The sequence below is a fragment of the Sitophilus oryzae genome, unplaced genomic scaffold, assembly GCF_002938485.1.
Source record: "Sitophilus oryzae breed Bouriz unplaced genomic scaffold, Soryzae_2.0 scaffold_980_pilon_pilon, whole genome shotgun sequence".
NCBI lineage: Eukaryota > Metazoa > Arthropoda > Insecta > Coleoptera > Curculionidae > Sitophilus > Sitophilus oryzae.
Window position 1 is genome coordinate 1,851,311 of NW_022147617.1, and position 22,352 is coordinate 1,873,662.

Genomic DNA, 22,352 nt, shown 5'->3' on the forward strand with positions numbered 1-22,352 from the left:
TGTACCATTTAAAAAAATACAACTACTGTATAATATTTTTTACTTATTTGGGAGACTCTGTATCTTGTAAAAATATTTTTAAATTGTAGCTCGAATAGTTCAACGAACCCAAAACTTACAATTTGTAAAAAGCTAATCGTTTAGCTACAATACTCCGTGTCGTATATGGTGAACAACCCTGTAGAAAATATTTTTTTTATTTCGTAGATCCTACTGGCGAAAAACTAAAAAAACTTTTTTCATGATCAGAGATAGTTATTATATATTATTCAATACCTTTGTTATTACTTAACTCTTTACTTTAAAGTATTTTAAGCGATTCTGTTTTCAGAGACTATCGAGATGAAACGAACAGTCTATGTTCTGCTTTCTTTAGTTAGTATCAACCACTGAGAAAGAAATGAGGTAACTTCAAGGCATAGTAATTTCATTAGGCTTAAATCGACGCTGTTCTAAAATAATGACAATTTGTGGAATAGCTGTGATGTTTTATATTTTAGTGGCTTATAGTGGTATAATAGAGTGTAATGTGATTAATGAGAGGACTACGACACAAAATTATCTCAACACAAGAAACTGTGTAAATTTAGAAGAAGATATTGATGAAAATGTGACGAAGAATATATCAGATATAGCAGGTAAAACCTATAAATATATTATAGTATAAGTAACCTAAATACATCTCTATAAGTAGGCACCCTTAATATAACTATAAGTAAGCTAAATAGAATTTATAACACTTGTCTTTTAATGACTAATAAGGATTTCAAACTAAGGATCAGCAAACTTCTAGAGAAAAATAAGTTGATGAAGATTTGCTTCAAAATATATGGAATTAGTCTTGAAGCCTATCATAGAAATGTATATCTATACCGGGTGCGTCTGGAAAGTGACTCACCCTTATAATTTTTTTATTCTTTCAGATAAATAAACGACATTTGGTAAGTTAGTATATGACATAAATCAGGATTGATTGACGTATTGACTTATTCAATTGTTTTCGGTCACTCCCTGTTTCACCGGAAATGACTTTTGATTTTTAAACTTCACCCTCGGTATTTTTTTACCTTAATTGATAAAAATGACACTCTGAATAGAATGACAGTGCCATCGCTGTGTTAAAAACACTAATTTTTATTCAAGGAGTCAATAGGGGGTCAATATCAAGGGAAAAATAGATCTAATGTTTTTGTTTCTTGTCCTGGCCGATTAAAAAATGTCCAAACTGTTTTTTTAATCATAACTCAATTTTTTTAAATGTGACGAGGGTAGCACATTTGCATATTTGCTCAGTAGCATATTTGGAAAAGGATTTTTTTATGAATAATTTGGTACCACACACTTAGTATTTCGAGTCAAATTGTCGTCATATTTATGATCTAAATTCAAATTTAAAATGCTACTTTTTTTAATTGAAAGTGTCAAAAATTTACATAGATATGTCATTCTATTCAGAATATAATTTTCTATCAAATGAAGTAAAAAATACCGAGGGTGTCATTTAAAATCAAACAATAGAGTATATAACAATCAATCCTAAATTTAGGTATGTCATTCTACTAACATACCAAATCCGGTTTTTATTATCTGAAAAAATAAAAAAGGTATATAGTTCAAGAAAATAATTCTTCCTTCAATGTACGAAGTTTTGGTAAAAACTTGAATTTTTGATATGAGGTACTTTGAAAGATTTAAAAACGAATTGTGAAAGATTTTTTTAAATTCTCTGCTGATAAGGGGTGAAATAAATAAATAAAATTATTTTTTTGAAATTTCTAAGAAACAGCAAGAACTAGAAAAGTCAAAGAAAAAAAAAATTCACAGATTTTGCAACATGCGCAACCATCATAGGCGTATTGAAAATACCAGACACAAAAGTCGGCGGTGGTCAGCAATCACCTGTTTTTTACATTTTATATTAACTTATTACGTCATTTGGAAGAGCTCAATAGAAATATAAAAGAACTAAAGCTTGTTTGGAAAGCAATTTGACATTCGTGACGTCAGCACTCCGGCAGTCTAACGTATCGCTAATTGCCATTCGCAAATATATTCCAGATAGGTATAGTGAACAAATGAACCGTTCGCAACGTTAAATAATTTTGATATTTGACTTTTATCGTGATGGCTTTTCATAAAAGTGAAGAATTTAGTAAGAAAAATATTAATGATGGAGATGAACGTGTACGGATTCATGAATGGTCACGATCACGGTGACACTATAGAAATGTGAGGTATGTGTGTATACATATATATATATATATATATATATATATATATATATATATATATATATATATATATATATATATATATATATATATATATATATATATATATATATATATATATATATATATATATTATATGTATATACATATATATGTATATATATATATATAGCATATATATATATATATATATATATATATATATATATATATATATATATATATATATATATATATATATATATATATATATATATATATATATATATATATATATATATATATATATATATATATATATGTATATGTATATGTATACACACATACCTCACATTTCTATAGTGTCGTGACCGTGATCGTGACCATTCATGAATCCGTACACGTTCATCATATATATTGTTCATATATATATTGTAGTGTAACAACCCAAATTCGTCAACAAAGTTGAAGAGGTAATATTTTGGCCAACTGTATAACAAGAAATTTAAATGAAAGAAAGGAACCTACGTTGTGTTAAATATTTTTTTATTATGATTACCTCGGATGCGCCTCGACAAAGCAATATTTTGGGAAATTTGAGGAGAATAGGTTATGTAAATAAAACGCTAAATTTGTAAATGGCCCTACTTATTTTATTAAATGAAATGAAAGGAGTGCCGTACTCTGCCTGGAATTCACATGTAAAAGAGCACGGCAGAGAAAACCATGATCACTATTCCAGAGAATCTAACTATGCTGTCCTGAACTTTCATAAAAGAGAAATAATACTATAGAAACTGTCCTCATACCCAGGTTTATAGTTTAATACATTCAAAACATGCCACATTTATATCGTTCAAAACTGAAGAGGTTTTTGTTAGTTTAACGGGTCCCCACCCGTAGGTACGAAGTCCCTTGTTGCGGAATCGACGCTAAAGTTGAAGGTTTGGCGCCAATATCTTATAATTTAATAAATTGTAAGTTATTCTATGAATTATTTTATTTATTGTTTTTGTTTGCCCTTTTGCGAGCTAAGATATTCGCCCATGCAAGGTCGAAAATTGTTAGTACACTCTACAAGGCTCTTATTCTCACAAACCACAAACATCGGCACGAAGGAACAGTAAACGATTTTATTTAGATTACTTTTAAACTGAAATTATTTATAGCATAAATAGATTCCATTAAATGCATACACATGTTATATATTGTCTTTGTCAGATCAAATAAATAAGGAAAAGCTTTAGAACAGAATTACAACAAGAAAACAAAATAATATGATTTAAGTAACATTAGTTAAATAATGACAAAATATTTACTTTACCTTTAATAACATTCTTTGTCACAAAACTCAAGAACCAAAATAATATTAATGCGTCTCGAATGGTAGGCTAAAAGCTATTATCTAACAAATATCACATCTGTTCGTCGCCTGATTTCCCTCTCCCGAGTTTGTGAATAATATTTTTTAAAAATCAATAATTTTGTTTATGTATACAGAGTGTCTTAAAAATGAATGTTTTGAGTTTAAATAAATATGTCTATTTTTAAATAGGCGGTTCATCTCAATATATATATATATATATATATATATATATATATATATATATATATATATATATATATATATATATATATATATATATATATATATATATATATATATATATATATATATATATATATATATATATATATATATTAACCTATAACAGGGGCCGGCACTGCTGGTACGGGTGTGGCGAACCCGAGGTGCCCTAGCTAGGCTCTCTCCCACTCCCAGGGGGATCCTTTCCAAGCTTCCTTGAATTCCTATCTTCATCCAACCCTTTACTCATAGCAAAGGGTATCCCGACCTATCCTTTTCCTCAAAGATCGTTTCATGCTGTGGCCGCGTTGGGAGTACTGAGTACCGCCTTCCACGGGAAAAGTTGATGTGAGCTCGCTCTGCCGAGGCGTGAGCTGCAGTATGAAGCAGGAACCAGCCGCTTCGGACCTTGATCAGGGAGTGCGCATTGGATGTGAAGGTCGGACTTCACATTGCTCCGGGCGAGTCCTCGTCCGTCCGAGTTTTCCGGGACGGGGAAAACGAAGGCTGGGCCTCAGGGAACTGGGGTAGGAAACAATCCGAGGGTATACCCGTTCTCAGCTTTTTCGGCCCGCCCCTCTGCGCACGATGCGCTGTGTCATACCAGACCATGAACAAGCAAAATATAATACTGGATAAAAAAATAAACGATACGGAAACCCAAGTAACCGATAAACATCAGGATAACCCATTTGAAAGACGAAGTTCGCTTTCAAGAACACCTCCAAGGCGAACATGGTCCGTACCTGACCTCAGCCCAACGGATATAGATCGACAAACACCGGCGAAAAGGAAACGAACTGATGGTCCCTTTTTTTGTAAGAGCGATCAGAACACAGGAGAAATTATTCGGGACATTGTCCGCAAGTTGGAGCTAAACGCCAAAGCACTCAGCCGAACGGTAAATGAAAGCTCGAACACCAAAAAAGAGATAAGAGAAATTTCTGCAAAGCTCCTGAGGCTTACAGAACAACTGACAGGCTGTGAAGTACAAAAAGCTCTGCGAGGTCTCCTAAATGAACCAGAGACAGATCCAACAAGGCTACAAAGTCGTGCAACCAATACAAGCGACGCACAAACGCAAACCGAGTTGATAAACGCCGATATCCAAATGATGGAATCCAGCCCCGACACCATCAAGTTAACAGAGCAAGAAGTCATTGGAGCAATCAAAGAGGAATTAGACAGAACGGCCTTGAAGGCTCTTCTAGATCAAGATTGGGAAGATGAATGCTACACCCATACAAGTCTAAGCAAAAATGGTGTAAACGATGTAACGAAGCAAACCGACATTGCAATATTTCTGGACCCGAGTATTGCAGCCAAGTCGAAGGTGATCCGCAAGGTGGCTGAGCTCGTACCAGAAATACGAACACTAGCCGTGGATAATAAACCAGAACCACAGAAGCTAGCATACATAGAGAGCAACAGTAAGCTGATATTAGAAGAGCACAGTGATCCTCATGAGGAAAAAAAATGTACCTTTTTGGTAGGGACCGATGATCACAAAGAAAATGAAGATGGCCTCTATGAGCTGTATCTGGCAGCAAAAAAGCTAGCGAGAGAAGCAGAACGAAGAAGCAAGCCACAACTACACGTCATCGTCCAAAAACGATGGCCCCAGTCATATAGCCGCAAAACTGTTGAATGTGCTTTGAAATTCAGCAACCTAAAAGTCATCCTGTATCTAGAATCACCTTCAGCAAAGCCCTCTTCAGGCACCACGGAAGTCCAAATACGATCAAAAGCAGCACTTAGAAGACCAAACGAGCTAGTGGTTATGGAGCGAGGAGATCGCTCATACGCGGATTTACTCAAAATTGTAAAGGAGAAGGTACAAACCAGCGACCTAGGAGGAAAGATTCGCGCAGCTAGAACCACCAAGAAAGGAGACCTGCTTCTTACAACAGATGGCTCGGAAGGCACTGCTGAGAGTATAGCAGACATCCTAAGCGGTACAAATGGTGAGGCAGTCGTCAGAGCACTTGGAGCAAAGAATTCCCGCATGATAATCCATTTGAGGGGTATTGACGCCATAACATGTAAAGAAGAGATCGAAAGTGCTGTTAAGAACTTCGCAGACAAAGAAGGACTGAAGGGACAAATTCTAGTTAGCGACCTCCGCCCAGGCTTCGCCTCAACGCAGAACGCGACCGTTGTCACCAATGCAGAAATTGGAACAAAGCTAATAGAACAACGCAAAATTCGAATAGGCCTTGTAGTATGCAGATTAATGGAAAGGGCGAAAATGACTAATTGCCACCGATGCTTGGGAGTAGGACACATAGCAAGAGATTGCAAAGGGCCAGATAGGTCTAAGTGCTGCGTGAAGTGCGGCGAGGAAGGGCATTTACAGCGGAACTGCACTAACGGAGCTTTCTGTGTGTTTTGCAAAATATCTGGACATAGCCCGCGCTCGATGCGGTGCCCGGAATATAGAAAAGTGGCCAGTATGAAAGGGGAGACATCCACCGTGCCAAAACATGGCTAGTTTCCTTCAAATCAACCTAGGGCGACGAAGACCAGCCCATGACCTTCTAATGCAGACCGTTTCAACAGACAAAATCGACATCGTACTTGCTAGTGAGCCGAATAAGACCCTGGTCGAGAAAAGCGGATGGTACATAGACGAGAATAAGGATTCAGCGATAGTCATCAATAGCAAAATACCTGTCACTAACTATGGAAGAGGTAAAGGTTTCGTATGGATGGAATGTTTAGGCTTGTTAATAGTCAGTTGCTATATTTCACCCAACATTACAACTGAAGTGTTTCAAATCTTCTTAGACCAGCTAAAAGCTGCCATTGGGGAAAAGTGGAAAAAGTGCGTCTTGGCAGGGGATTTTAATGCAAAATCAGAAATGTGGGGTTCATCTAAAAGTGACAAAAGAGGAGATATCCTATCGGAATGGGCCGCAGGATTGGACCTTATATCCTTAAATCACGGCTCTGTCCCTACTTTCCAGAGAGGAGACAGTTCTTCATTCATCGATATTACGTTCATTTCCAGAGGTTTAAATACACAGTTTCACAACTGGGTGGTTTCTGAAAAAGAGAGTCTGACGGACCATAACTACATTTTCTTTGAAATGGCAAGACAGAAGAATAAAGTATTGGAAAAGGAAACATTCAGAGGCTGGAAGATAACAGAAGAAAAAATGGAGAGACTAAAATCGAAAATGAAAATAGCTGTGGCCGGACGCACTTTTCCGCTCACTCCACAGGAACTAACAGAGATAATAACACATGCCTGCAATGAAACCTTCCAAAAAAAACCTATCATTAGAGGAAAGAGAAAGCCAGTGTACTGGTGGTCGGCACAGATAGCGGAACTGAGAAGGAACTGTCTAGAAGGGAAGAGATTGATGACACGAACAAACAAGTCAATGAGAAGTACTGAAGAAGAAAAGCTAGATGCAAGAGAACAATATAGGGTAAAAAGGAAGGAATTAAAAAAGGCGATATGGGAAGCCAAGAAAAAATCTTGGAAGAGTGTCATAGCGGAAGTACAAAGTGATGTCTGGGGAAGGGGATACCAGATTGTTACGAACAAATTTCGACTTAAGGCAGCGACACACATACCAGCGGAGGTGGTACTAAAAGAAGCCGAAAAACTTTTTCCGAAACATCAGGAGATAAACTGGGCCCGTATCGCAATAGAAACTTCTGAAATACCACTCTGGTCTTTGGACGAATTGAAAGCTGCAGTTACCAAGCTAAAACCAAAGAAGGCTGCAGGACCAGATAGGCTTCCCCCAGAGGTTATAAAATGCGCGTTGGAGAAGATCCCTAGGCAGTGCTTGGAGCTCATGAACCAGCAGCTGAGAATAGGAATATTTCCAAGGATATGGAAAGTGGCAAAACTTGTGCTCATAGAAAAGCCAAGAAAGCCAGAAACGAACAGCGTATCCTACCGCCCCCTGAGTTTACTAAACTGCATAGGAAAGGTATTAGAACATCTTATAAAAGACCGCCTTGTTACTGAGATAGAGAACAACGGAGGCTTTTGCGACTCACAATTTGGCTTTCGAAAGGGGCGTTCTACGGTCGATGCAATGGGAAGAGTTCTCGGCATTGCAAAGGATGCAAAAAATGCGGCATGGGCAAATCGAAAGATCTGCTTACTTGTGGCTTTGGATGTGCGAAACGCTTTTAACTCTGCGCCATGGAGAGAAATAATTGAATGCCTGGAAAAAAGAAATATCGCACCTTATCTAAGACGTATGATCACGAGCTATCTCTCAGAGAGAAAGCTGCAGATTACTGAGAATTTCGAAATAGACGTGACATGTGGAGTTCCGCAGGGATCTGTGCTCGGTCCTGTCCTCTGGAATTTGTACTACGACGACGTACTTAGACTAGAAATGCCAAAGAACGTGAAGGTAGTAGCATATGCTGATGACCTTGCTGTTATAGTTAGTGCAAAAACAAAAGGACAAGTAGTAGCAGACGCAAATATTGCTATAGGAAGAATTGCGGAGTGGATGCACGTAAAAAAACTAGAACTGGCGCCAGAAAAAACGGAGGCTGTATTATTAAACGAGCGGAAGGATGCAAGAAGGCTTACGATAGACGTTCTGCACATGGAGGTAGAGGCTAAACCTAGCATCAGATATCTGGGTGTTATTCTCGATAGTGGAGCCACAATGAAAAGACACATAGAACATGCGTGCAAAAAAGCGGAGAGATCAGCTCTGCTACTATCCAGGTTAATGCCGAACAGAGATGGACCCACCGAGCAAAAAAGAAAACTCCTTAGTGCTGTAACCCACTCAGTTCTGCTTTACGCGGCACCTGTTTGGCAGGAAACTCTAAAATGCCAGAAATACAAACATCTCTGTCAGAAAGTGCAGAGGAGGGTTGCTATGCGAATATGCAGTTCCTTCCGCACAATTTCTACAAGTGCCTTGATGGTCATTTCAGGAACCATACCAGTTGAATTACAGGCAGGTGAGCGACGCAGAGCATGGAGAAAGGACAAGAGGGGAAAGGTGGAAGAAAGGGAAATTACTTTAGATCTATGGCAGGAGAGCTGGGAACAGGAAACGCATGTGGGGCAATGGACCAAGCTTTTGATACCTGATGTGAGACCTTGGATCAAAAGAACACATGGCGAGGTAAATTACTTCCTCACACAAATTCTATCGGGCCATGGGTGCTTTGAGGCATATTTTTATCGTTTTAAATTAACCAACACACCACGATGCTACTACTGTGACCACGTGGATGATGCAGAGCACACTTTTTTTGGGTGCCCGCAGTGGAGCGACGAACGATTGGCTCTTGAGCATTTGGTGGGGGAGAGACTGACAACGGCCAGCATTGTCCCTCGTATGCTTGAATCTAAAGTGGTTTGGAGCGCCGTATGTGACACGGCTGCGAGAATTATAAGGGCCAAAGAAGTGCAGAGAAAATATCTGCAACAATCAGGAGAGAGAATGGTTACTCTGTAACGGAAAAAGACAATGCTGAGGGTGCTGAAGTAATACCGAATAGGTGGTTCCATCACTCTTCTAGCAGCAGCTGGTCTTCGCAAGGTGGTTTTTTTAGTGGGTAAAAATCCCACACTACCTGAACCTAACAACGCACAGGTGTCTTTTGAAGATTTTTTCCCCTTGCAAAAAAAAAAAAAAAAAAAAAAAAAATATATATATATATTATAGGGAACTATATTTTAATTTGCCGCCGAAGTTTCCGGAATACAGTTCGGACCACCCTATATATATATATATATATATATATATATATATATATATATATATATATATATATATATATATATATATATATATATATATATATATATATATATATATATATAGGGTGGTCGAACTGTATTCCGGAAACTTCGGCGGCAAATTAAAATATAGTTCGACGATAATTTAGTTTGCAGCTTCTTTTCATCATACCTAGTAAAATCCCGTCACAACCACTACTCATAGTAAGTATACCTATGTATTTTTAAACATCATTATGATATTTAAGTCATAGGTGCCCATAATATGAGTAGCGGTATTGACGGTTTTTTGTTATGATGAAAATGTTGTGTGATATGAAAAAGCAACAAAATATATTATCGATTACAGCAACTATACCTAGTTTACATTCAGTATGCCCAATTAATATAGAACATTATACCTATGCATGATTTTAAAAATTTGCTACCATTATATTTTGATAGTTGAGTTTTTGAAATTATTTGTTAGCTTCTTAAACAAAACAGACCCATAATAATTCAAATCTTTATCATCCAAGACTTCCAAGAATTATAAAGTAATCTCATGTCAAAATTTTTTAAAATTATTGCATGCCTTAAATGTTTGCAAAGTTAACAAAAACATGTCTTTGATTACCTGCAATTAATATATTTGGTCCAATTTATCAGTTCTGCATCATATCCGAAATTCAGATTGTGTGTGACACAACGAAGAGTCAACGTGCAACGTGAACGAGAAGAAAATGGCAAGTAAAAAAAAATTGTAGTCTTAATTACTAATTGCACAGTCGTTCTCTTGAGTTCTCCTGCCTAAAATCTATATTGCCTTCCCTAAGATTTTAAATATAAATGATTGAAACTCATACAAGTTTACCACAATTTAAACTTAAGATAATTATTTAATTATTAAATTCATAATTATATTAAAATATAACACTTACGAAGTTACTAAATATTAACTATTTCTACTTAATCATACAATAATTCTGATAAAAACACTCTTGATTATTTATTTTAGAAATCGTACGGGCTATAATCATTAATATGACTATATTAACAATACTTAAATCAAAATTTATTTGAAGGAATGCTATTGTATTACAATAATTGTAAAACAAGTATGTAATAATAACTCGGAATAATTATTAAAAACTGCTCATCTTGTTATAGATGTCGGCGTCTTGTCTCTATTATTTTATTAGCCGTTTAGCTATAGTTTGATTTCAGATAATGCAGATTTTAATGTGCCATTTGTGTTTTTTTATTGGAATTATTATTTTTAGCATATTTGATATACTCTATGAAGTTATTTTTAAGTGCTCCTGTCCATTTTTCAATTATTAAAGTGCCTTTAGATACAATTAAAATTAATTAATTGGTGTATAGTATTTGTATTATGGGTTTGTTTATTTTTTATGAAATGAATTTTTTGCCTATTAAAATAAACAAAGCTTACTAAATCACTAGATAGCCATTTTTAAATACAGGATGTTAATTAAGTATCTGGCCAAACTTCAGGAGGTGATCCTTTGAATGTTTTTAAGGTAAAAAGTTCATATAAACATGTGCCCGGAAATGTATAATTTTAAAGATACAGGGGTGTCAAGGTGTTTTCTAATAGACCTATTAATATCTCAAAGATTTTGTTGTTGGCTGATTTTGTTGAAATTTCGCCATGTTGTAAAATTTAATAAGTTAGCACTAATTAAATGATAATTATTATTTACAACAATATTTAAACGATAAAAACTTATCCCAATAAATATTTGGCACCGCCTTGAATTCATTTGTTTTTACTGTTGACGGTGGAAACCATGCAAGCTTTTTCTTTGTCCTAAGTTGTTAATTAAAAAAATTAGTATCATATAAAAAATATAGGTCCTAATAGCCTAAATTTTATCAAAATATATCAGCAGATCCGATGAGACCCGAATTATTATATGTTTTGGAACTTAATGATTTAATTAATCATTCCCTTTAATGCATCCATTGTGCGCATTATCCTACGCGCCAAGAAAAAATATTGCATTAGTCTAAATTTATTATTTATGTTATTCCGCTCTTTCACGTATAATGTGCCCTCTGCTTTTCATACGGAAAGAGTTAGATTAAAATAGTCCCACTTACCTAACAACCCATGCATGCCTTGACGCATATTCTTTTTTTATAATAATATCGGCTTTCCCAGACTAATCATCCATATCCATAAAATAGTTGGCTCACACTAATAAGACCTCATTTCGGCCCTAGGACGACCTTGGTCTATTCAGCTATCGACTTACGTGTTGACAAGTTGATTAGGCAGGTTATTGAACTCCATGTCGCCTCTAGCATGTCGTTTTTTCAAAGATGGGTCCCATATAAACGCGGCCAGAAGTATTTTCAATACTAATATTACGTAGAAATAGTCTCTATCCTTTTTTTGGTCAGAATAAAATCAACCGAGATAGGATGGCTAGAATTTTTTTTTGTCAATCAGTCCTAATTTGTGTCATATATTAACATGCCAAGTCTCGTTTTTTTATCTCAAAAAATAAAAAAGTCATAGGGGTGAGCCACTATTGAGAAATACCCGGTATATGTAAATATTTGGAATATGCCCCTATATTTGATTTTGTATATAAGTTCACACTTCGCAAACCGCAAATCCTAAGACAATCAATGTAGAAATCATCTTTGTAGAAACAAACTAAATCAAGTTTGTAAAAAAGTTTTTTAGCTTAATTTTTTTTTGCAGAGTATTTTTCTTTACGGGCCTAGATTCTGAGATATATTCAAAAAAGAATCCAAATAAAATGACTCCAAACAACCAAGAGCCAAGAAACAGTTTAGTTTAATTATTTCTAAAAGTCTAGGACATTTTCTACTGAGCGGGCTTTTTTTATCATTTTTTATCATTTTATCAATTTGGCGAAAATGACGATCAATAACATTCCCCATGTAATTTTACATATAAAATGACAGCGATCTTCATTTCATAGCCATCGCTGACACCGTTTTTTTTTCGATCGTACGGTATTAAGATGTTATAAAGTATTTCCAAAAAAATCCTTTATGGGTATTTTGCCACTGCACTGCAAGAAAATCTACAAAATAAAATAATTATTTTTTGTAAACACTTCTGCGTTAAATCTAAACGGATGCTGCTAGTCAGAAGTTATGTTTATAGTATTACAAATTTGCCTAACAAAGAAAAAAAATGCTTAACGTTTCGGAAAGTTATCTCTTTCCGTCGTCGGAAGCAAAAAAATACAAAGAAAAAAGAAAAAAACTATTTAAAATATTGAAATTCAACTATTCGAGAACACTTTACTTTTTTAAAACAGATATGTCTACAAGAAACCGTTGACGTTCTGTTAAAATGACATTTTTAACTTGATATTTTAACTTCAAATTAACAATTACTACCTGATAACAATTACTTAATAAGGTAAAACCAAAAAGCCCCAAACTTTCTGTATGATTATTTTTAAATTTTACGTATGTTATGTTTATTTATCTTGTTGTATCTATTGTTATTTAAAATCAAAGAAGCGATTGACATACATTACTAACATCTACAGATGCATGAGCAATAAATTTATTTTTATTAGATTGAACTAAAAAAGCCTCTTTTATTTTTCTTTTAGAGGCTATCGCTTCTTTCATTATAATTTTGGTGTTATTAAAATTTATTCTGTGCCCTGTGTCCCAAGAATGTCCCAAATGTTTTAATTCAATCTAATAAAAATAAATATATTGCTCATGCATCTGTAGATGTTAGTAATGTATGGCAATCGCTTCTTTGATTTTAAAGAACATAACATAAATAAACATAACATACGTAAAATTTAAAAATAATCATACAGAAAGTTTGGGGCTTTTTTGTTTTACCTTATTAAGTAATTGTTATCAGGTAGTAATTGTTAATTTTGAAGTTTAAATATCAAGTTAAAAATGTCATTTTAACAGAACGTCAACGGTTTCTTGTAGACGTATCTGTTTTAAAAAAGTAAAGTGTTCTCGAATAGTTGAATTTCAATATTTTAAATAGTTTTTTTCTTTTTTCTTTGTATTTTTTTGCTTCCGACGACGGAAAGAGATAACTTTCCGAAACGTTAAGCATTTTTTTTTCTTTGTTAGGCAAATTTGTAATACTATAAACATAACTTCTGACAAGCAGCGTCCGTTTAGATTTAACGCAGAAGTGTTTACAAAAAATAATTATTTTATTTTGTAGATTTTCTTGCAGTGCAGTGGCGAAATACCCATAAAGGATTTTTTTGGAAAGATGAATCCGCCACATAGATATAGACATTTGTTATAAAGTATGTCCGGTATATTTTTTCCCTTGAGAAAAATGTTTATTTTAAGCTAAAAATTAGCATAACCTTCCGTGTGCGGTGTCTTCATAATTCATAACAAATACATAGTGGAAAATAACTATAGAAGATTTTTTTAATGTCTTGTTAAAATTCAAACTTTTCAGAGCGCCATATGTTCAATTGGGTCTGAATCGTTTAACCTAATTTATTTATGTATTGCTATGAAATTAAATCTAAAAACAAATAGTAAGTTCGTTATTTAAACTTCTTTATTTTATTTGATTTTAACTAATTTTAGTGTAAAAAAAAATCTTGCCACCCTATCTCCGTTAATTTTGCTCTGAGCAAAAAAAGTATAGAGACTATTTCTATGTAAAATTTGACGCTCCAGAACTTTTTATTGAACTTTATTTTCTAGTTCTTACGGTTTCTCCCAAATTTCGAAAAAATAATTTTATTTATTTATTTCACCCCTTCTCAGCGGTGAACTTAAAAAATCTTTCACCATTCGTTTTTAGATCTTTCAAAATACCTCATATAAAAAAATCAAGTTTTTACCAAAACTTCGTATTTGAAGGCTTATTTTCTGGGACTATATTCAGATAATAAAAACGGGATTTGGTATGTTAGTAGAATGACATAAATTTAGGATTGATTGTGATATAGTCAATTGTTTGATTTTAAATGACACCCTCAGTATTTTTTTTACCTCATTTGATAGAAAATGGCATTCTGAATAGAATGACAGATAAAGGAAATAAATTTAGATTGGAAAGTCCGTCGCGAAATTGTTTTGGGTCGCGACCGTTATACGCGATCTGCCGTTGCTAAGAACAACCGCCAAACAATAACAGAAATAATTTTCTCTTGTCAAAGTCAGAATCTTTAAAAATTATATAATCTTTCAAAATTTAAACCGCCCTCATTGAAAAAATACCGAAAAGTATTAGGGTAAGTCCGGTACAGATGCCCCACCGGGTGAGATGGCAGCGTGTAAATTTCTAATCATGTGACTTATCAGTTGCTTCCCGCTAGATACAGCAATAGTTCAGCTGCTGCTGTTATGGTCTGACATAATTTGAATGTCAAAAAAAAAATAGGCTAGTTTTTACAAAGAACTGTTTCTATATAAGTACATATTTTTTTACTGTCAGAGGTCGAGTGGGAATAACGTAATATTAGGTAAGTTTTTGGTATTTCATGCCGTTTTATATTAAAATACATGCTTCGTGAAGTATCATAACTTCAAAAAATTACTCATATGTCGCTGCATTTTAAAACCTTGAGGTGGGGTATCTCTCCCATCGTATTGGGAGAGATGCCACATAGAAAGCTGGTAAAGATTCCCTACTAATTTATTTACTAAAAAGTAACTTTGTTTAATCATGCCTACTGAATATAAAATAAAATGTCCCGAAAGCGCTCAGTGGTTTGAAAAATCATTGGCTGCTGCATTGCAAGCCATTAATACCGACCAAATGGGCATAAAAACATAATGCATGCTTTTGGAATCCCTGCAAGGACTTTGAGACGTAGGGAGGCAAACGACAACACAGAAAAAGCATAGGGCCATCCTCAACTTTTGGATATTAGTTAAAAAAATAAAAAATAACCTTAGATATTTAACCAATACGTATATGTATTTTTTTGCGGGGCATTTCTCCCATGTTGGAAGGCCATCTCTCCCGCAACGTAGGGAGAGATGGCCAGTTTTCTTTTTTTTTATTGTTCTCTTACTATTATATATACTTACTTATTATATTACTATCTTAGTCATCTTATGAATTATTATTAAAGATAGTTTAGGATTGCATTATTAGTTTCATTTAAAATTAACTACCAATATGTATTATTAGCCCCAAAAGAAAAGTGGGGCATCTCTACCGGACTTACCCTAAAAGTGTCCATTCTCAAGGTAATTATTACTATCTTGTGAGTTTAATTTAAATTTTATTTACTCTAACCCGTGATAATTGTGAAAAAGTGGCATTAAAAACTTAAAAAGCTGTGTTGTGAACTGCAAAAACCATCGTGGTTCGTGGCATAACGTCAGTTTCCAATTTTTCATAGATATTTCATACATGTCCTTATGTAAAATAAAGTTTTTTTGTATGCAACACACTGTATTTTATTTATAAAATTAAAAGAAAATAATAATAAATTTGAGTATATAATTTGGCGACATAATTGCGGAAAAAGCCGAACCGATCCAAAATTATCAAAAGCTTTGGGTCGTGACCGTTGCAAGAATAGCGCCAAATAGTATTTACATTGTCCTTATGGGCACTTTCCAATCTAAACTTGATTCATTTATCTGTGAGTATGACATACCTATGTAAACTTTTGACACTTTCAGTTATAAAAAGTAGCATTTTAAATTTGAATTTAGACCATAAATGTAACGACAATTTGACTCGAAATACCAAGTATGCGGTACCAAAATAACGACAATTTGACTCGAAACACCAAGTGTGTGGTCAAGCCAATGATGCTGATGGCTCACTAATAGTGTGTTCTTCGGTCACTTCCTGTTTCGCCAGAAATGGCTACAACTTTTGATTTTTAAATAACACCCTCGGTATTCTTTTACTTCCTTTGATAGTAAAAAATTACATTCTGAATTATATATTGTCAACTTTTGATATTTTGAATTTAATAAAAATGGCATTTTAAATTTCAATTTAGAGATATAAAATGTGTGGTAGCAAATTATTCGTAAAAATATGGTTTTTCCAAATATGCTAATGGCCTACGTTAGTTCCATTTGAAAAAATAATTTATGATTAAAAATACGATTTAGGCATCTTTTAACCGGCCAGACACGAAGACACGAAAAACATTAGATAATCAAATCTATTTTTCCAAGTCTCCTTGATTAAAAATTAGCGTTTTTAACACAGCCATGGAATTCTAGCTTAATTTAAAATACGATTTTTTTAAGAAAGAATGTCAAAAGTTTACATATAATGACGAATCGTTTGAAAAAAAAGATCAACGGTGCCGTTTAAAAATCACCAGTTGTAGTCAAATGTACCAAATCTCGTTTATTTATCTGAAAAAAAAATTAAAAAAAATGTTTTTCCGCATTATAGTATCAAGTTTTGAAGTACAGTAAAACAGTAAATAGTGCTAAAAAAGATGATAGATTCATCATCATTCCAATTTCATCGTTGCAGCAAAAGATGACATTTTCATCATCATTCCAGCAAAAGATGACAGATTCAACATCTCTTCTACTCTAGCTTAGATACCGTATATTTGCGATTGCTGGCGTTTCCCTCAAATTTCTGTCTATTTTATTACATTGTTTTTAATTTGAGAAAATTTTCATGTTTTTATTAACATCTTTTTTTCGCAAAAAAACTCATCGGCGTGTTTTTGGGGTCCAACTATACTACCAGTTAAAATAATTGCACTTATTTCTAAGTCACCCTGTATAGTTATTCATTTTATAAACCTGAATACACCGTAATAGTATTTATAGTTTGTTGTACGCGTATTAGAAAGCTTACACGTACTAAGTGAACTCTGTCACTAAACTAGATTAAACCGTTAGAGTGCTTATATTATTACACTACTAAAACAATTTAAATAATTATTTTTAGAATCCCGAAAGAAGAAAACATCAGGAGGCATGATGACAAAAATAATGCCGATGTTGGTGACGCCGTTCATTATGCAGACAGCTATGATGCCAATGATGCTGATGGGTCTGAAATTTATGCTCACTAATAGTATGTTCTTGGGAAAGTTAGCTATTATATTTTGGATTATAACTTTACTAAAGAATAAAATGGAGGATGATGAAGGACAGTTTTACAGTCACAATATACATTTGAAACCCTAATTAGGCCATAATATATTCCTCTTCGATTTATTTATTTATTAAATAATATATTATGTTACGGTTAAAGTCCGATATCAGGTTAATGTCTACATTAACAGGTTAATGTTTGGGTTTGGTTATGTTTTTGGTTGTTTTGTTGTGTGTTATTCTCGAGATTAACCGGGTAATGTCAATATTAACCGAATATCGGACTTTAACCGTAACATATCCATGGTGTTCCTTTTTGATTGAAATCATACAGTATCTCCATTATTACAGCAGATAGAAGGATGCGGTTTTAGACAAATCTGCACACTTTTTTGTCAAACGGAATATGATGTAAACAAAATGTTCATAGCCCTCTTCTTTTCTGAGCTACAAGATCTTTTTGAAAATTTTGCAATATAGAACACTCCCTTATCTTTGTTATTGTCAAAGGTTTGGAGAAGGTGAAATTGGGTATTTGCAAATCTTGGAAGCTATCCTACCAGGTCTTTTATAGAACATTCCTTTACCTAATTTACATGAAATATGTTTTCAGTAAGATGGGGCTCCCTCTCACAACTTTGACAATATTAAAAATTTTTTAAAGGGCTATTTCCTAAGTCATTGCATTAGGTCGATGGACCCATGCGATGGCCTGCCGGATACCAGGATTTATCCGTTCTCGATTTATGTATTTAAGGAATTTTGAAAAATAAAATATATCCACTATATTTTTCCACTCTTCAACATTGTTGTGGTTGCCAACAACAATGTTGAAGAGTGGAAAAATACTATCCGGCAAGCTTTTAGATATTTGCAAACCCCTTTTCGTTATAATAAATGCCGTTATAAAGAGAGAAAATATATATTTAGAGATACCTCTCACAGCTTACTAATAAGAAAATGATATTTTTTTAAATATTGTAGTAAATAGTAAAGTAATAATAAAATAATAAAGTAAATAAATATCAGATTGTTATGTATTTTTAAAAAGCTTTTGGCCAGCTGGATCGTAGATTTATGACAGTGTGTTCTATTTGAGAAAACATAACTTTAATTCATATCGTGAAAAATATATTTTTCGTAGAAAAAGAGACTACGCCACTGTATTATAAGTAAAAAGTTCTACAAGAAACAGTTTTCACCTTCTCGATACCTTTCGCTTGACGGAGATACTGAGGGTGTCCCAAATTGGAATACTTTCTTAAAGAACTTGTAGCTCCGAAACGAAGAGGGCTATAAAATTTTTGTTTACAGCATCTTCCTTTTTACATGAAAGTGGTACAGATTTTGTGCAAACCGGATCCTCCTATTTGCACTAATAACGGAGATACCGTATGATCTCAACCAAAATGGGACACCCTGTACATAGATTATTTAACGTTACTGAATAAATAATATTAAATAAATATCACATAAAAGAGCATTAGGCAATAAAAGTACCTGCATTAAATTATTTATAAATAAGTTAATTATAAATGCACTATACAGAGTGGTCCGAACTGTATTCCGGAAACTTTGGCAGCATATTCTGCAGGTAAAAATAAGTAAAAAAAATAAATAAGTATAAATGTGTGTCCTAAAATGCTTAGTTTCGGAGATACAGGGTATAGAAATTTCATATTTATTTGAATTTTTTCCAATTAATTTCTGAAGTAACCTCAATATTTTGAAAAAAATTGGCGTCCGGTAGTTTTTTGATATGAGAAATTTGATTTTGATGTCAATATGACTCCTATTTGTAGGGGGCGCCACCTACTGTGTTTTATCTGTTTTGATGAGTAATAACTTTTCGCCGTACCTGTATAAAACTACTGTATGAAAATATATACATTTCCGTGACTTTTTACGTAAAAAATGTCACTTGGTTAAAATTGTTACGACCAACCGTTCTCAAGATATTTAGAATGGAAATAGTCAATACATGTCAATATTGACAAAAAATTAACAGTTGAGTAGATAGTTATTTAACTGAAATTATTAATTTGGGAACTTTTTTTTAATTAATCCTAAATTTTTCTTCCAAAAAAATGATTTTTTAAGATATTACTCTTCAAACCAGTTAAAAATATGTAGGCGGCGTCGTCTACAAATAAGAGTCATATTGAAAATCAAATTTCTGATGTCACAAAACTTCCAGACACCAATTTTCATCTAAATATTGGCATTACTTCAGAAATTATTTGGAAAAAATCGAAATAAAAATGAAATTTCTACACCCTGTATCTCCGAAACTAAGCATTTTAGGACATCTATTTATACGAACAATTTTACTCTGTGACTAAACCAGATTGAAAATACAGTTCGGAACAGTCCGGAATACAGTTCGGACCACCCTGTATATTTAATAAACTTTCTTGTAAAATAAATATATTTAAAAAAATATTCATGATATATTGTAATATTTATTAATCTTTAATACATTATGTATTAATTAAAATTGTTTAAATTATTTGATGTAAATTTACAACTATATGACGGAAAACTCGAAATTCACCTATTTAATTTTTTTGTTAATATTTTTCACCACTAATGAGATACTAAAAAACAAATCATTTGTTCTTAAAAAATACTTAATTATACGAATTGTCACATTCTACTTACTCAGCGCCGTAACAGACATAGGTACATATGTATCAATTTAAGTATGTCCTCCTTTTTGAGAAATTTTACAGTTTAACAAAATAAATTACTTCGTGTTATCTTAATAATGTAATTTAACATTTTGATTTTCTTATTAATATAATGTTGTAAACGGAAAATATATTTTAATAAATATGTAAAATAGAATATTCTTCGTATTTTATTTAGTCTTGTAATAAATAAAAACATAATTTATAAATCACTTACGAATTATTACTACTGTAAAAATTATAATTAATCTATTTGAAACTTTTATACAGGTGTAATCTTTAATTTAACACTTTAATATTAGATTATTAAAATTTTATAATTCTGTTTTACATTTATATTTTAACTCTATTGGATTAATATTATCAGTCAAAGTTGTGTTGGTTTTTGATCTTCGGTTTGAATCTTGCTAATTCAAGAAAACTGTGTGCCAAAGAAAAGTTACATGGCCTAAACGTGAAAAAAAAATGATTTGATCGCTATTGAACACTAGACTACCACCTCTTCTAGTAAAGGTCGGGAGTCTACCTCTAGACCCAACAAGCGACATCAGCTACCGTTTCGTCTACCCGGCTTGGGTCAACCAGGCGGGTTAGACGATCCGCTGAGAGTAGGTCTTAGCGGAGCATAAGCACGGAGATACCTCCGACTACTCCACGAAGGACTTGCTCCGGAGGAAGCAAAAGCCAAAACTCTCCTTGAAAAAGGAACCAATACCACCAAGAAACAACCTGGCGCATCTCCACCAAAGAGCAAGAGAGGGAGCGAAAACCTCTCCCCTTTGCTCCGACAAGGAGAGAAAAAAGCAAGGATGAAAAGCCGTCCCACACCGAGAGGCAAACAGGGGCGTATCACTAGCTATGCCGCTATTGCTGGACAAGTGAAAATAGCGGTGCTGCCAAAGGATTATCCGGAGGTTGCACTGACTACCAATCAGCAAACGGCTCTAGAAGAGCCGATACTGGACGAAGTAGTAGCGAGCGGATTGCGACTCAACGATCCACAAAGTGTGGGTGAGCTGCGCTTTGCGGGGATACACTGGTGGGCATGATCCTCATAGATTGTGCATCTGAAAAATCGGCGGATTGGTTGGTGGAATCGGTGGAATTGACAGGGGCCGGGACTGGTTGCAATGAGGGGAGAAAACATCCCTAAAGACAACCATCACAGTCTTTCTGCCCAGAAGCAAGGGGAAAGACACCACCTACCTGCTAGACCTTATCCAGGCTCAGAACGAGAATGTGAGTACATCGAGCTGGCGAGATATAACCTCTAAAATAGATTCGGGACGGTACCGGTATCATGTCCAAGAAGAGAACAAGCTAAAGAGGGGGAGAAAATGGAGACAAATACTAAATACTCCAGCCTCCACATCACAGATACCTTAGCCGGAGAAAAGCTCCTCGATTGTGAAGGACACGGATGGCGAAACTCCAACCGTGGAAGGGTGTATATCCTCTAGGAGGTTGATCACCACTCCTCGGAGGAGGAACATCTGTTGTCAGGGGGGGATGGGAAATACCCTGTCCTCCCTACAACAGGGGGATCCTTACATACCCCAGAAACCCTTTTGCATGGAATATCCCAAATGAACCTGCACCATGCAAAAGGGTCTTTCGCCACAATCACGCGTGGCTGTTTTTCCCAAGACTCTTTGGGAAAAACGCCCAGGAACCCTGGGTGTATCAGGGACAAATTAAAGGGTTGTCTGGAAAAAATTCCAGTGTAATATATGATAACAGGCAAGAATTTCCCCGAGCCTGTATTCTTATAAGAAACAACATTAACTACACATGTGTTTCAGAATTTACAACCCGAGATCTTGTTCCAATCATGGTTCAACTTAATATCGAGGATTGTAGCAAAAATATCGTAATTGCCTCTGCATACTTTCCGGGTGATGGGCAGACACCGCCTCCGGAAGTAGAGGAGCTCGCGCGATTCTGCAGCCAACGGCGACTACCTCTGCTATTGGGATGTGACTCCAATACGCACAATGGGGTATGGGGAAGCACTAGTACTAACACCAGAGAGTGTTTACTAGAATTCCTCTTAGTACTAACACCAGGTGAGTGTTTACTAGAATTCCTCT

General features: G+C 34.4%; 1 protein-coding gene across 5 annotated transcripts in view; it reads left to right on the forward strand.

Annotated features, from left to right (window-relative positions):
• LOC115891198 (protein Wnt-8b-like) overlaps positions 1-17,626 on the forward strand; it is a 61,243-nt gene extending 43,617 nt beyond the window's left edge. For 2 of the 5 annotated variants that reach the window (XM_030911616.1, XM_030911611.1), the window contains exons 7-8: positions 332-638; positions 17,424-17,626. The gene's annotated coding sequence lies outside the window, so the exon portion shown is untranslated. The remainder of the gene's footprint in view (positions 1-331; positions 639-17,423) is intronic. The other 3 variants (XM_030911612.1, XM_030911613.1, XM_030911615.1) reach the window with 3 other exon arrangements.
• Positions 17,627-22,352: the final 4,726 nt, after the last annotated feature.